General features: G+C 40.1%; 1 protein-coding gene across 1 annotated transcript in view; it reads left to right on the top strand.

Moving 5' to 3' along the window:
• The window catches only part of RAPGEF5 (Rap guanine nucleotide exchange factor 5), a 158,322-nt gene that overhangs the window by 14,442 nt on the left and 129,228 nt on the right, over positions 1-14,652 (top strand). The gene's annotated exons all lie outside the window — the stretch shown is intronic.

Genomic DNA, 14,652 nt, shown 5'->3' with positions numbered 1-14,652 from the left:
TACCATCAGTCTGCTCTAGGGCCAGAGTTTAACCCCTGGGTCGTGTGTCCTTGTTGCAGAATAAGTGATGGAGCTGGATGGACTTTGGACATTGTCATGGTGAACAGGTTGGAAGAGTTTGAACAGAAATTACCTACTTTGCCCAGGATGCTTTGGTGAATTGATGAGAGTAAACTGAGTGTCCCAGCAGTCTGTTAGGATGTCACTGGCATCTTGCTTTTTGTTAGTGATCCTGGAAATACAGATGGAACATCTCTGTTACTCTCTGACAGATCAGTCACTCTGGAGGGACCAATGCCATATATTAACTCTTTGGATAATTTTTCTTCCCTGATTTCAATCTAAATTATAATTTTCCATGTGCATATTGCTTGAACCAACTTTTCAAGACAGCAGTTCTCCATCTCTCCCACCTCCTGCTTTGCGTAGGTTACGAAACATTTGCTGACTTAAAATGATGTTTATTAGTGACTTTGAAAACTGAGTAGGCTGGTAACTAGGATACAGTGGGTAAGTGGAAGGAGGGTAGCAGCATATTGAAGTGATCCGTGTTGCAAGCATTGTCTGTGATGCAGAATATTGAAGAATAAGAGAGTTAATTCTCTTTGCCCCAGGCCTGAAAAAATGTGGTCAGTCTTTACTTCCTGTTATTCTCATGGGACAAAGCACTCCCTCAAGGATCTTAGGATGAAGATTTAACATGGTGAGGCAGAAGAAGGTGGCTCAGTTCTGTGTTGTTGCTTTCCATGGGTACATAAAGGAGGACCCTGAAGAGCCCTGGACACTGGTCCAAGGGCAAGAAGAGAGCAGCTATAAGCAGCACACAAAAATGCATGAGCTGCTCCTTAGACTGGTAACCAGAAGCTCCTCCAAGTGTGCTGTTCCTAGCGCTGGCAGCCAGGCCTGGCTGTCCTCAGGTGGTGGAAACGTGACCCTGTAGAAAGGCAGTGATGTGAGTCCTTTCCTCTGATTGTACTGTGGCATCAGCAGATGTTCTGCTGGCTCTTTGAGCTTGCTCTGTTCAGGATACACTCAGCTGTACTTTGGCTGTGAGTAATGCAGAGGCTATTCTGCTTTTCTTTTGTATGCCCCGTTCACACTGCTGATAAGCAAGCTTCTGTTCACATTGTGTCCATCTGCTTCACTCTTACGTGTTCTAATGAGTATTTCTTTAAAAATAGTTACAGTGCTGCTGCTGCTGTCTCCAGTGAGGGATGAGGTGCTCTCCTGAGTGGTTATCTCAGATGCTGCAGGTGCAGGCTGCCTCGTGTGTATTTTGAAGCAGCCGTGAAAAAGTCGTCCACAACTTTCAAGCCAAAAGATTTCTGGTTTAAAACAGCAGTTCCTCTGGAGGAGTAATTTTCCTTTCAGCACCTGATGTACAGAGATCTTTTGAAAACTTAGAGAGTTCAGCCCCTTTGTCAAGAGACACATCTTACAAAGACATGTGTGTTCAGTTTCATAACATACAATTCACCTCAGATCCCTGCTCTGCTGTAATACTGTGGACTTTTTTCCACTGCACATGTGTTTTTCATGCTAATTTAAACTCTAGCAGTTTTTTTTCTTTTGCATATGCTTTTGAGTATGAGAATAAGATTGACTAGGATATAGATATCATATGGTGGGACTTCTGTTGGGATGGAAAACTAGATAATAGTTGCAAATATAATTAAAGGTTAATTAATTCAGATAATTTAATCAGATGTAGAAAGTAGCAAATTCTTCTAATCCTTTGACTCTCAAATTGTGAGCATAATTTTTTCTATTTATGGAGTAGTATCTTTCTTTTGCAGAGAAAAATGTGCCTTAAAAGTAATTTTAAGGCTTTGTAATGCATTTTTAAAAATGGAAGAAAGGGATAGGAACTTTCTGCTTTAAATGCCAGATCTAGTTTTGCTGGAGGGAAATTATTGACATCATGTGGGACAACAGACTGATGTGGGACAAATTGAAGCAAGATTTTTTTTGTTTGTTTGTTTAGTTAGGCTGCCTAAAATAGTTTTTTTCACAGGTACTTTCTCCACAAAAGGTTTAGTACAACACAGTTTAATATATTCTTTTTTTGTGAATTTGAGGGGTTATCATTTCAGGGGATGTCAATCTTGCCATAGTATCTTGCCAAATTTTGTGGCTTTTTGTTTAAGCTGACTTTGTCTGTACATCTGGATGTAGTCTAAGCCTGAGGAGAGGTGCAGGGATCACTTCTGAAGGCCCATGCTGTCTTGAAAATAAGTAACAAATGCAGAGAGCCCTAATAGGACAGATTCTATTTGTGATAGTTTCAAAAGTCTATTGTTGACCAAGGCCCTACCTTTCAAAACTAGAGGTCAAAAAGAGAAAATTCCAACTGGTAAATCTCAAGAGATATAGAAAATCCTTCCCCACAGGGATCAAACTTCCTACAGCAGTAGGAAGAAGGACTTGCAGACTTAATTCAATTTAGAGTGACTAAATCTGCAGCAAGAAAATTCAAAATAATACAGCATAAACCTGATGTGACATATCCATGTGCTAATAATACCGAATGTGTGCAAACAATTGTTTGTATGAATAAAGAATGAAAATAAAGATATATATCAGAAGAAAGGAAGGTAATTAAATTTAAGGATAAAGAATATAATTAAGGAAATCTGTCTCATTAAGGTGAAAATCTTGCCTCACTTGAAAGGCTGTGTTAATTTCTTGAACCTATTTTCACAAAGGAGGTTCCTGTCTGGAACTATATCTGTGACCTTGTTGGGATGCTGAGCACATCTTTTACTTTCTTATGAGTTTAATTTTTACAACTTATGTAATTTGTATTATTTGGTTTTGATTTTATAATATTAAAAAAGAATTTACATCTCTTAGCTACTTGACACTTGAGCAGTTTTACTGAAGCAAAAAAGAGATATACAAACCTCATCTGTGTCTTGTATATATATTTTCTGATTCTGTAACCTCTCAGTCTGGTGAAAGCTGAATTTACCTAGCAGCTTTTAGTGGTTGCTCATATATTCTAGACTCTTCATGTTCTAATCACATTCCGTATCTAACGATGTGCTTTACACATCGCTTTGTGTGCCAAGCAGTTGGGATTGAATGACAGTTATGCAGTGGTTTCTGCTGCATTGAAAAATTCAGATATTTTTGAACTGCCTTGTTTCTCACTCCCCATCTCAGAGGTGACAAACCTCCCTTCGGAGTGGTTTGCTCTTGAGATTTCATTTTTTCCTGCTTTAATGGCCAGACTAAAGGTTTGCAAGGTGATCAGAGTTAGTAGATCTCACTCTGCAGACTGTTTGAAGGTGCTGGTAGCCGAGTCCCAAGTATTTCTGAGGCTTTGCCAAGAGCAGTGGAGGAGTTCCTGATCTGTTTTGCTAAAAAATTGCTTGTGTGATCTAAGGGAAAGCGTTATTCTTTCTTTGCGTATTGAGTGCTTTTCAGCTCTCTGTACAGCCAGGCCTTGACTGCTTCATGAAACTAAAGTAGTTACGCTTTAATAGTTTTTCCCTATAAAAAAGTAAATTACAGCTGTTCTTCTGGAAGTGGTTAAGAACTCCCACTCTCTGGTTCATAGTAGGTTGGCACTGGTTTGTGCCAAGAGCTACTGTCAGTGAAATTATTATTGTTCCCAAGAGGTCACGTAACGGAGTGCTGCCAATACAAACCACAGCACTGCAGATCCTCAAACTGTTAAGGCTGTAACGCAAAATTCTTTAAGCAGTGCTTGTTCACCCACCCTCAAGGCTGCTCCTGCTCTCGGAAAACCTCAAAAGCAAGAAGAGCAGAAGTCGGCAGTTTTACTCTAGATTTGTTGCGTTTTAAATGTCTTGTGGGTATTGGAGCTTAGAGTGGGGCTGCCCTGGGTACGTGGAGGAGATCTTGTGAGCTTCTAGCCCTTAGCTGGCAGCAGATTTTTGCCTGTGGGTCTCAAAATGCTTCCAGAGCATGCTCATGGTCTTTCCCATTGCATGGGAAGGGAAATGCCTCACAGAAGGTTGCGACCACACCATGTCCAGGAGTAAAACTGAGGTATGCTGAACAGTCTGGTGCTTTTCCCGGTGGGCCACTTGTGAAATCAGAAAATCAGTTGCTCAGAAACAAAGAGGAAATAGTTTGAATGTCTTGTACCAGAAAGTAGTAACTGTGCTTCCTAGAGGGAAAAAGGTTTGGGAAATTACTGGGTAACCTACCTTCTGTGCAGGCAGTGGTAAAAGCAGAGCTCTCTGGGAGCAGGGACATAAAATTATAGAGACATTAAAAACATACCTTTGTGCACTTGTACACCCAATCATGGACAATCTGTGTGCAGCCTATTAAAAGAAAATTTTTAAAAGTTGCCAGAAAGACAGGCATTTTTCAAACAGTAAGGTAATGCAATTTACTGGGAGGTATTTTCATAAACCATAATCAGAGCACAGAATTTTAATTTCATCTTTTTGTACTTGAAACATTAAAGATCCTTTAGTTATTGAAAACTATAAAATTGTTTCTTTAATTACAAATTGCTTCTGAATAAATTAAGATTTTAATATATTTTCTTATTCAATAATATATGCACTCTATATTGACATTTTTAGCCATTTGTCGTCATCATTCACAGCTGATTTGCTGACTATTTGCTAATATTTGGGGTTTTGTTCCTGCATCTGTGTTCACTGAAATAGCTGCAGCAATCTTGGATATTTTTGCCCTTCTGCTGTTTGCTAGAGTTCTTGTGGCAGAGGTGAGCATTCTTGCAGCTGGGTTATGGGGGCAGTTCATCAGAAGGCTCCTGTGCCTGTGCTGGCAAAGATCAAGTACCCAGCCATGCTGGTTTTGCCTGACACCAGAGAGGGAACGTTTGAACTTACACTCGCTGGTGGGTGGTTGGTAGTGACAGGCAAGATGAATCACTTAACTGATTGTCTGCTTTAAAATTTTTATTATATTTAACCTCTGAAAAATGTGACTTGCTGAAGGTCAGGTTCTGGCACCACTATTATCTGCAGTAATGTTGACAGCTGGGGTACCTCAGCAATTGAGACCTGGCACAGTGGGTAATGTGATGGGGAAAAGTTTTGGTGGAAGGCTAACATGAAAATCTGTGATTTTAGGAGCCTCTTTTTAAAGCAGAATGCACCTAGAAACGTACTTCTGGTTGCCCTGAAGCTCCACAGACTTTTTCTCCCATGCCTGGTACAGCCAGTTGGACTAGCTGAATTAAATGGTCTGGGAGTGATGGAGCTGGAGACAATTACAGAAATATTTGGGTGCTAAGGGAACTCCAGGAGATTGTTTGATTCAACCCCTGCTCTGTGCAGGACAAAATTCAAGGCCAGAGAAATTGTGCAGGACGCTGTCTGGTAAAGTTACAAAAGCATCAGGAAGATTTTACAACCTGAGCATTTATTCTTGTGTTTGACACACAATTTTCTCATATTTTTTTTTTTTTTACTAATGCATGCTTGTAAGTCAGGCTTCCTGGCTTTCAAAATGCCTTTGCTAAGTAGATGTACTGTGCTGCTTTCTTTTTTTTTTCATTTGGAAATGTGTCATGAGAAGGTATTTTGCTGACAACACAAGAAACATGTCAACAGAGGTACTTTGAAAAGCTTTTAAGTATGCAGACAATCTGCATTTTCATGCTCCTGATCTCTCTTTTAACTGTTTTGTTGGTGTCTTCATTTAGATTTATCTGAAAATAAACAGTGACCTGTCACTGGGAGCATCATTTTAATTGTAGTGTGAAAAATCCAGTGCACATCCTTTTGAAAGCTCCAGAGTGTACTATCAAATTGTAGTTTGCATAATTAGAAATATTAGCTGCTGCAAAAAATTTTAGCAATCTCTAAGTTCCCCCTACCATCTTCTCTTATGTGCTGCCCTCCAGATCAAAACCAGACCAGATGCTGGTGGCCAGGGACACAAGGGTAGATGACAAAGACCATTTACTGTATTTATTAGGTGCTAAGTTTTAAAAAAATATTAAGTATAGCAATATTGTTAAATGTTTATGGTGACAGTCTGTACACTGCCTATTTTTTACTGGAAGAAAGGGAGGATACTGCTTTCCTGTGAAATGTTGCTGACAGCTAGGAAGAGCGGAATGCACTGGGAATTTTGTAAGGTGGCATCAGGAAATGTATGGCTGAACTGGCAAACGAGAGCACAAATGCTGCAATAAAGTTTAGTTAACAAAGGAACATGAATAGACAATTCAGTGTACTCTGCATATTTTAATGTTATATAAAGCATGATAAAAAGCAGTAAAATTCTAATTCTTTTTATATTTAATGAATATAAAACTGCAATAATATGAATGGACATTTTCAATAATATGAATGGACATCTCAACTCATATGCTAATACGCTGCAAACATTGCATTAGCATATGAGTTGAAAATGTCCATTCTCTCTTTACAAGAAAGAGAAATCTTGTTTAAACTCTGTTTCTGTATTACAAACTATGCCCATGCAGGCTACAGTTGTAAATGACATGGGAATTGTGTTTTGCTTCAGCTGATACATTTATGTGAACAGGGAGTTGGAAGTGAAGTTCCCCATTGCTGACACCCTTGCATTTTTTATTGTCATTTTTTGCGAGCATAGTTAGCTTCCTTTTTTTGTTGACAGAGCAGTGTCTCTGCTCTGTCAACATAAAAAGGATTTATTAGATGTGCTTTATGCCATCATTCCTTGGATAGTTTTAATTTAGCATAAACAAATGCTTCCTCTGAGCACAGCTGTCCCTGCCTGCTTCCCTCCTTGTCCCACAGTCTCCGCCTGTGCCCCCGCTGCTCACCGTGCTGGGGGTCGTGTTTGTGTGGCTGCCCAGTGACCCCACCAAAGGAAACCATCTCTGTTGAAATGAATCCCTATTTAATGAGCCCGTTCAAAGCCACTGGCCCTTTGGCTTGGTTCAGGATGTGGCTTCATGGACATGTGTGGAAGCACGAAGGAGAAGAGCGGTGGGAATGGGAAGCTGAAGCAGGAGGTGTAGAGAGGACACAACCTGTTTGTCAGGAGCCTCATTTCAGGGTACTTAATCTGATCATGGAACTCAAAATTAGCAGGAGGGTGGCTGTCTCCTTTCTTCAGGAGCATAAAGTTCCTAACCAAGGTAGGTTAGGAACTTTATGCTCCACTGCTGGCTCACCACTCCTCCCTTTCTCTCAATCTGGGTGGGTGTTAGGATGTTGCAGCTTTATTTGAGACACAGGATACAGGTGGAGGAGCCTGTGTTGGTGCCTTCCTGAAGCTGGATTTATCCTGGGCTTTTCGTCGTGGTAGGACTGAGGAAGAGGGAGGAGAGAAACCAGCCAGCCCTGCCATATTGTCTTCTATGATATTCTTTTCTTTAATTAACTTCTTTTAGGCATAGAAAAGGGAATTGAAAATAAATTTTGCTCTTGGACACTAAATTAGACTTCTTACTAGGCTCTAGAGGCTTCGAAAGTGAATGGTTTGTGCCAGATTAAGTAAAAATTAGTTTTGTTTGGAGCACAAACCGTTCAGCCATATTTGGTTTACTAGGTACTGGAAAATAAAGGAATGCTTCTAAATGCATAGCTTTCCTAACTGTTGCTGACTCAGAAATAAGTCTTTAAACATAAAGAGCACTGCTTGTCTTTATAAAGAGCATCCATTTTCTTCTCACATCTCATTCTGATTTGGAGGAAGTGAGAACGAACCATGGGTTGTAGGTTTCCCCTTCATGAAATAACTTATTTTGTAAGTTCTTTTTATACAGAAAACAGATGACAATACTTCCTTGGTTTTCTTTCATTAATGACTCATTTGGGTTTCTCCAGAGAGCTCTTCAGGCTCATCTGGGAACCCTAAATTGCAAGCTCTGCTGAATACAGATTTTTCTTTTTACAGCTTTTTGACCTTTTTATGTTACACCTAAGTGTATGAAGTTTAAGATGATCGGGAGAAGATCTTTCATTTATAAAAAAGATCCTTTATAGAGGGTTTTATATTTAATCTTAAATAAATATTAATGCAGAGAGCTGTCACACTGGTTATTTTTCATTACCCGTGAATTCTGACAGTGGGTTTCAAGTGGAGGAGTGGGGGAAGGTTGTTTGTTACAAATATTATTGGCAGAAAGTCAGGCATATTCTATGATTTCATATGAATGATATCTGCTGAAAGTCAGCTAGCTTCCCAACCAACTCTGCTTGCTGTGCCTTAGCAACAAGAAAAAAATCTGTTGCCACATGGAAACGGATTGGGATTCATGACAACACTCCCTATATCCAGCCACCTTCAAACAACGGTAGTGTTTCATCTATTGAACACAGCACCCATGTCTTACTTCTGCTTAAAACAACTATCATTTAGACAGTAGCAGGGGGTGTCAAATGCAAAAAATTCAAAGGTGGCAAAGTGATAAATCATATTGTTCAGTAATTTTTTGTTCCCTTCCCCCACTCCCTGCCTGGCACGAGTAAACACTGGGAATACATGGGCATTTACTCCTGCAGAAATTACTGCCTTCTTGTGTTGCAGGTTGAGGAGGGTGTGCCAGGCAGGTACAGCCCAGCTTTGTTTCAGGATTTGTGTTCAGATCAGGGCTAGAGGGGAAACTCTCATTATTGTAGCTGCTTGCTTTTAGCAACTCCAGCAAATCTTTTTGATAAAAAACCCTCATAGGTTTTTATCAGTTGTAACAATTGCAGTGGTTTCTGTTGCTCTTTTGGCATTATCATTGTCATGGTTCATAACAAGAGAACAAAATCTGTTTGAGACACAAATAATTACTTTTTGATTTTTGCATGGAATGGGAGAGAAGCCTGAGGGAAATTAAGTAAATACCTCTGGTGGATTTTTAAAATTTTTCCTGAGCCACTGTATTCTTAGAGCTGAATGATCATTGGAGAGAAAAGTACAAGCAGATGATTGTTTTTGAGAGTGAATTTTTATTCAGCTTTATTTGTGATCCTTTTCCATACGCTCTCATGGTTGGAATGTGGGAAGTTTCCAGCATGAGTACTTGTGAAAGTGTATTTTAGGTTTGGATGCTTAAATTCTTTTTGGATGTGTGTCTGAATATATAATTTCCTTTGTGATCACATTAGCCAATCTAGGATTCAGGTGTTGAGTAGTTGCAGAAATCCCCCTGTCAGGGAATAGAAATGATCTCATTACCAGGTAGTCTGTGCTACACCATGTGCATTTCAAAATTAGATGATTTTTTGTTCAGGCTATTTATATTTAGGGAATAACAACATCGAAGCATTTGCTTAATTTTAAGTATATTGAGTAATCCAGTTTGAAATGCACAAGTGTTATACTAAATTCTTTAGGGACATAGTGACAGTGCCCTGAAACTATGAACAATTGTTTTGTTATATTTGTGCATAACAAAAATGTTTCTAGAACTGCCCAGCAGTGTGGAGTCAATCATGGCCATGTTTGCAAATTAAGCTCTGATCAAACAGACAAATATTGATGAGTGTGTTGTAAACTGAAAGCAGGTAAAATTTGATCGCACATTACACATTCCAAAGCACAGAATATTATGCTCATATTTTAGAAACACAACCAGTGAAAAACCTATATATTTGAAAAATCTGGAGTGGAAGCTTGAACAATTTACTGGGGAAGAAAAGCTAAGACTCTGCCTTTCCTCATTTCTGTTAGTTTCAAAATAAAACCTACTTTAGAAGATTTAGTAAAAGGAATAATCCTGACTAAAAAAGAAATTCTTCCTTCCCATTTTTGTTTTTTTTTTCTTGCTAACTGCGCATGAGTATCAGATGCTCTTAGAAGAAAGGCAAAACATTTCTGTTCCATATTCGAAATGATTATTTCCCTACAATTTCTATAGCCTCTTTTGAGGTGTTACATTATGACTTCTAGTGTAGACAGGTTGCTGGCTGCTACCACTGCACTAAATCCCAGCTGAGGAAAGCACTTGAACTGGAGCTCGAAGCACTTTTACTTTGTTTCTTTCTGAGCATGCTGGTGATTAAATTGCTAGCAGATGTACGGAGCATTGCTGATGCTACTGTGACTGCAGTGCTGGCAATGGCAGAAATATCAGCAGTTGTTGGAACAGCTTGGGCAGGAGGCGAAGCACAAGCAACTTGTAGGCAAGTCATTCTCCCAGGCTGAGATGTGGCCAAAGCAAAATCCCAGGTCTAAAAATGAAGAGAAAATTCAAATGTATCTCCAAAAGATATGACTAAATCCATGCTCTACAGTACCATTAGCTCTTGAACAGAACATTAACCAGGCTGCAGTAAATGCACAGGGAGTTGCTGTGGTGGACCCAGTTTAATACCCTCCCAAGGAAGGATCTAAGTTGGCATCTTACAGTAAGATACAGCTTGTCCTTTCCAATTGAGCCATTAGTATGCTTCGTTGTGGGGGAATTTCTTTCCAAACCTCTAAAAAAATCAGTTTGTGCCTATATATTAAAATATTATCATTGATATCTTCGCATGCTTAACTTTAAGTAACGTCAGAAATTCTTAGCTTGTTTTAAAAATAACTTTACAGTTGAAGCAATACTAATTTAAACTTAGGTATAGACTTTGCATAGTAGGATTAGTCATTAAATTAGCCTCTGCTTCTAAAAGTCAACCTGGCGTATTTAATTCTTTGGCTTATAGTTCTATAAGCTGATCATATAGATTATTGGTAAATATTTCCTTCTGGCTGTTTCAGTTACTTGCTTTTCACTTTATTTTAATCCTCCCATTCTTTTCATGTTATTACTCTACTCCTGGCAGTTGTAGTGGTTTTAATACCACAATAAACTCCTTTACAATGTTTCCCAATTTCAGACTAAATTTTCTGTGGTGTATTCAGATATGATTCTAGCAGTTCTATTCCAAAACTTTCTCTGGGCCTCCTGTCCCAGCTGTCCTCTCCTGTCACATGCAGCTTGTGTCCCCAAGCTGGGATGTTGCCATCCCTGTGCCATGTTCATAGTTCAGACTCTGGATCATCCAGTCCCCAGGACCTCTCCCTGCCTCTTCTTGCATCCCCAGCAGGGAAGATGAAGCTGCCTATGCACACCAACTCATGTGTGATGGGACAGCCCTTCTGGAGGAAGGCTCTGGATCTCCTGCACATATGGTCTCCTGTCCCACCACACGTGCTGCCATAACCCTGTCCTCTCCCTGACATGGGGCTTGGCAAAGCTTCTCAAGCTGGTGAAGAGACACGTGGGGATGCCAGGGAGGCAGCAGCTAGAAAGCAGCACTTGGCGTGGGCATCATTAACTGTTCCAAGGTAGTCTTCATGAGAGATGAGCTGTTAGCTTGATGACTAATTAATTTGCTTTAGAAGCACTTTTTGGCTCATTCTTAGAGTGATTTGCAAATGTATTTTCAATCGGTGTGTGTGTGTCAAAATAATTTTGGGGGAGCAGCCTATATTTACCAGATATCTTCAGGGAGGAGTGGTGCTTCTCCAACAGAGCCACCCAAAAGCTGAGGTCTTTGAAGATGGGCTGGACCACTTATCCATTGCCTCTTGCTCTCCTCTAGGCAACTTCCCAGTTTGTCCCCAACAGCCAAAGCAGTCTGCTGAATAGAGGAAAAAAAAAAAAAAAAAAAGGGAAACGGAATCTATCGTGGTAGCTAGGACATGAAAATTCTAAATTTCTGTGTTAATTTCAGCCTAACTGCAGTGAGTGTTTTCAACATTACACAGGCTGCACTAGCATCAACATGAAAGATCATTTTTTCTATTCCAGAAAGCCACTTCCTGTTGTGTTCTATTTTCTCTTTTCCAGTTTCTATTTTCTTATGCTTTTAGAAATTTTGGGTGGTTGGGTTCCTGCATGGCAGGTTAAATGTACTTTCATGGTCTCTCCAATGTTACATCTTTGCTCCACATTGATATGGGTCCAGGCTACCACCAAAAAGCCAATGCCCTGTCCTCCCTTGTCCCTTTTCAGGGCTGTGAATTCCTCCTGTCTTCCATGCATCAGAGCTAGCACTTTGTGGTCTGAATGATAAACTAGAAGATTGGGGTTTTTTTCTCTACTGGTTTTCAGCATCAGACACCTTTTGCAGACTGTTCGGAATTTCTGCCTAATATTTAATCTAAATTTACCCTATTTCAGTTTAAAATTATTAACTGTCCTGTAAATGATTAGCTGTCCTTTCACTACACTCCCTGATAAAAAGTCCATCTATGTCCTTCCTGTTGGCCCCCTTTAGATACTGGAAGATACTACAAGATCTCCCTGGAGCCTTCTTTTCTCCAGGCTGTACAACCCCAACTCTCTCAGCTTGTCTCCATGGGAGAGGTGCTTCATTCTCATGATCAACTTAGTGGCCCTCCCTCTAGACTTCCTCCAACAGATCCCCATCTTTATTATGCTGGGCAGCTGACAAATGGATGCAGTACTCCAGGTGGGGGTCTCACGAGGTGTGGTAGAGGTGCAGAATCACCACCCTCAACCTGCTGCTCCCCCTTTTGATGCAGCCCAGGATATCCAGTTTTTCATCCACCAACACCCCCAAGTGCTTCTCCATCTGGTTTCAATCCACTCATCACCCAGCCTGTGTTCATGTCTGGGATTACCCCAACCCAGGCACAAGACCTAACACTTGGCCTTGTTGAAATACATGAGGACTGCACAGGTCCAGCTCTCAAGCATGTCCAGGTCTCTCTGGATGGAATCTCTTCCCTCTAGAGTATCAGTCTGAACTTGTCATCCCCAGACCTGCTGAGGGTGCACTCAATCCCACTGTCCATGTTCCCATGTTAACATGAGGATATTAAATAATATGGTCCCAGGGGGACACCACTCATCACTGGTGATCAAACACAGCCATGAAACCATTGACTGCAACTCTTTGAGTGCATCCATTTCCTTATCCACTGAGTAGTCCATCTGTCAAGTCCATGTCTCTCCATTTTAGTGACAAGGATATGCGTGGGATAGTATAAAATCTTTTGCACAGGTGCAAGTAGATTATGTCAGTCTCTCTTCTCTCATCCATCGCCACTGCAACCCTGTTGTAGAAGGCAACCATATTTGTCCTTTTTGCTGAGCTTCATCTTACGCTGTCATGTAAGTGCACACTGCAGTACCAGTGTTCTCCCTGGGTGACCCTCCCTGTCTTCTGTCAGCGCCAGCCTGGGAAAGGAGCAGGGAGCAGGGAAATCAATGTATAAACTTTGTGCTGCTGCAGTGAGTGAGGCTTATGGAATGAAAGACTTGGACTGAAACCAAGAGAAGTGGTGGTATGTAGGGCTGCTTCAGAGCCGAGGTGTTAATGACATGCCGGCTAGGAAGAGTGAGTGGGATCCGAGGCAGTGTTGCACTCTTACAGCATCTTTGTTGGGCACAGGAGAGGGAAATTAGGCTTATATGTTACAGTATTTCCATATGGAGCTGCTGTAATGCATGGAACTACACTAAGGTTTGTGATGAGCGTGGAAGGGTAAACAGCGATAGATGCTTCTGTGATTCCTCGTCCCTTCCCTTTCTAAAAATACAGGAACAAAAATACAGGGAGGAAAAAGCAGGTGGTGTTACTGAAATATGGATTCTGTAATTCTTACAGGGTGTGAATGATGGGGTTTTTTTATGATTGAAATACACCAAGTGAGAATTGGATCCTTCTCAAAGGAAGGAATTAATTATGCTGCTTACAAGTTGGAATGATGTGAGGGAGCACCACATGATCTTCCTGTTGTAGTGCCAGTGCACCTCTACAACGTCTTCTTTTCCGCTTCCAGGCTTATTTTAGGCAGTGTTTATTTTTGTCTTGTGTGGCTTGTAGTAAATTAGAAGTTGCAAGTAAGTATCGGTATAGACAATATCTTGTCTTTTAATAGTGACAAGATATGGAAGGATCATGGTGAGTAAGAGTGGCTTAACCTGGTTCTTGTGGAGATGTTTATCCTGTCTCTGCCTTCCAGAGTTCTTGTTCGCTGTGAATTTCATAATTTTTAATTCTAGTCTTTATTGATCAGTGGTAAGATTTTGCCATTTGCATTTCCCTGCTGTGAAGACTTATTTGTGATTTTCCTTTCTGTGTCCTCAAAGATGAATCCTCTCTAATTTCATTGAGTGATCAGTTATTTTCATGTAAAGTAAAGCAGAGCACAGAAAATTAGTCTTTCTTTGTGCCATATTGTATAATTGCATTATGTCTCTTGTAATCTCTCCTTTGTAAGGTAAATAGTCACAGTCTTTTCTGTCTTTCCTTACATAAAAATTTATCCAAATCCTTTATTATTCCTACTACTATTATTGTCTGATTCCCCTCTGACATTGGAGCATTCATTTCTGAGACGCTGTTACCGGTGCAACATGTGGTACTGCAGAGATAATGCTAATCTACATTAGTTACTTCCCTGCTGGTCACAATTTTATTTCTTTTAACTACAGTTAAGAATTTAATTTAGAAGAGTAGTCTTCTTTGACCCTGAGGTGTCTTTACTGAATTGATAAAGTTTGCTTTAAAAGTATGTGTAACTGCATTTTCTCCCTCTAGTACATGCTGATTTCAATGTTGAGCTCATCATGATATTGTCTTTTCACCCAGCATTTTTTAGGTTTATCTTGAGATTCTTCGCTGTCATTTTTGATGTTTCCTGACCCAATAATTGTGTGTTTTCTATAGGCTTCACCATCTCATTGTTTATATTTTTCCCAATCAAGAATAAATGTTATAGAAAAGACAGAACTGGGTTTACCAAACCTTT

This window comes from Pyrgilauda ruficollis, unplaced genomic scaffold (genome assembly GCF_017590135.1).
Source record: "Pyrgilauda ruficollis isolate IOZ18807 unplaced genomic scaffold, ASM1759013v1 scaffold2, whole genome shotgun sequence".
NCBI classification, from domain to species: Eukaryota; Metazoa; Chordata; class Aves; order Passeriformes; family Passeridae; genus Pyrgilauda; species Pyrgilauda ruficollis.
The sequence above is the reverse complement of the archived record's forward strand: the minus strand, read 5'-3'. Positions and strand labels throughout refer to the sequence as shown.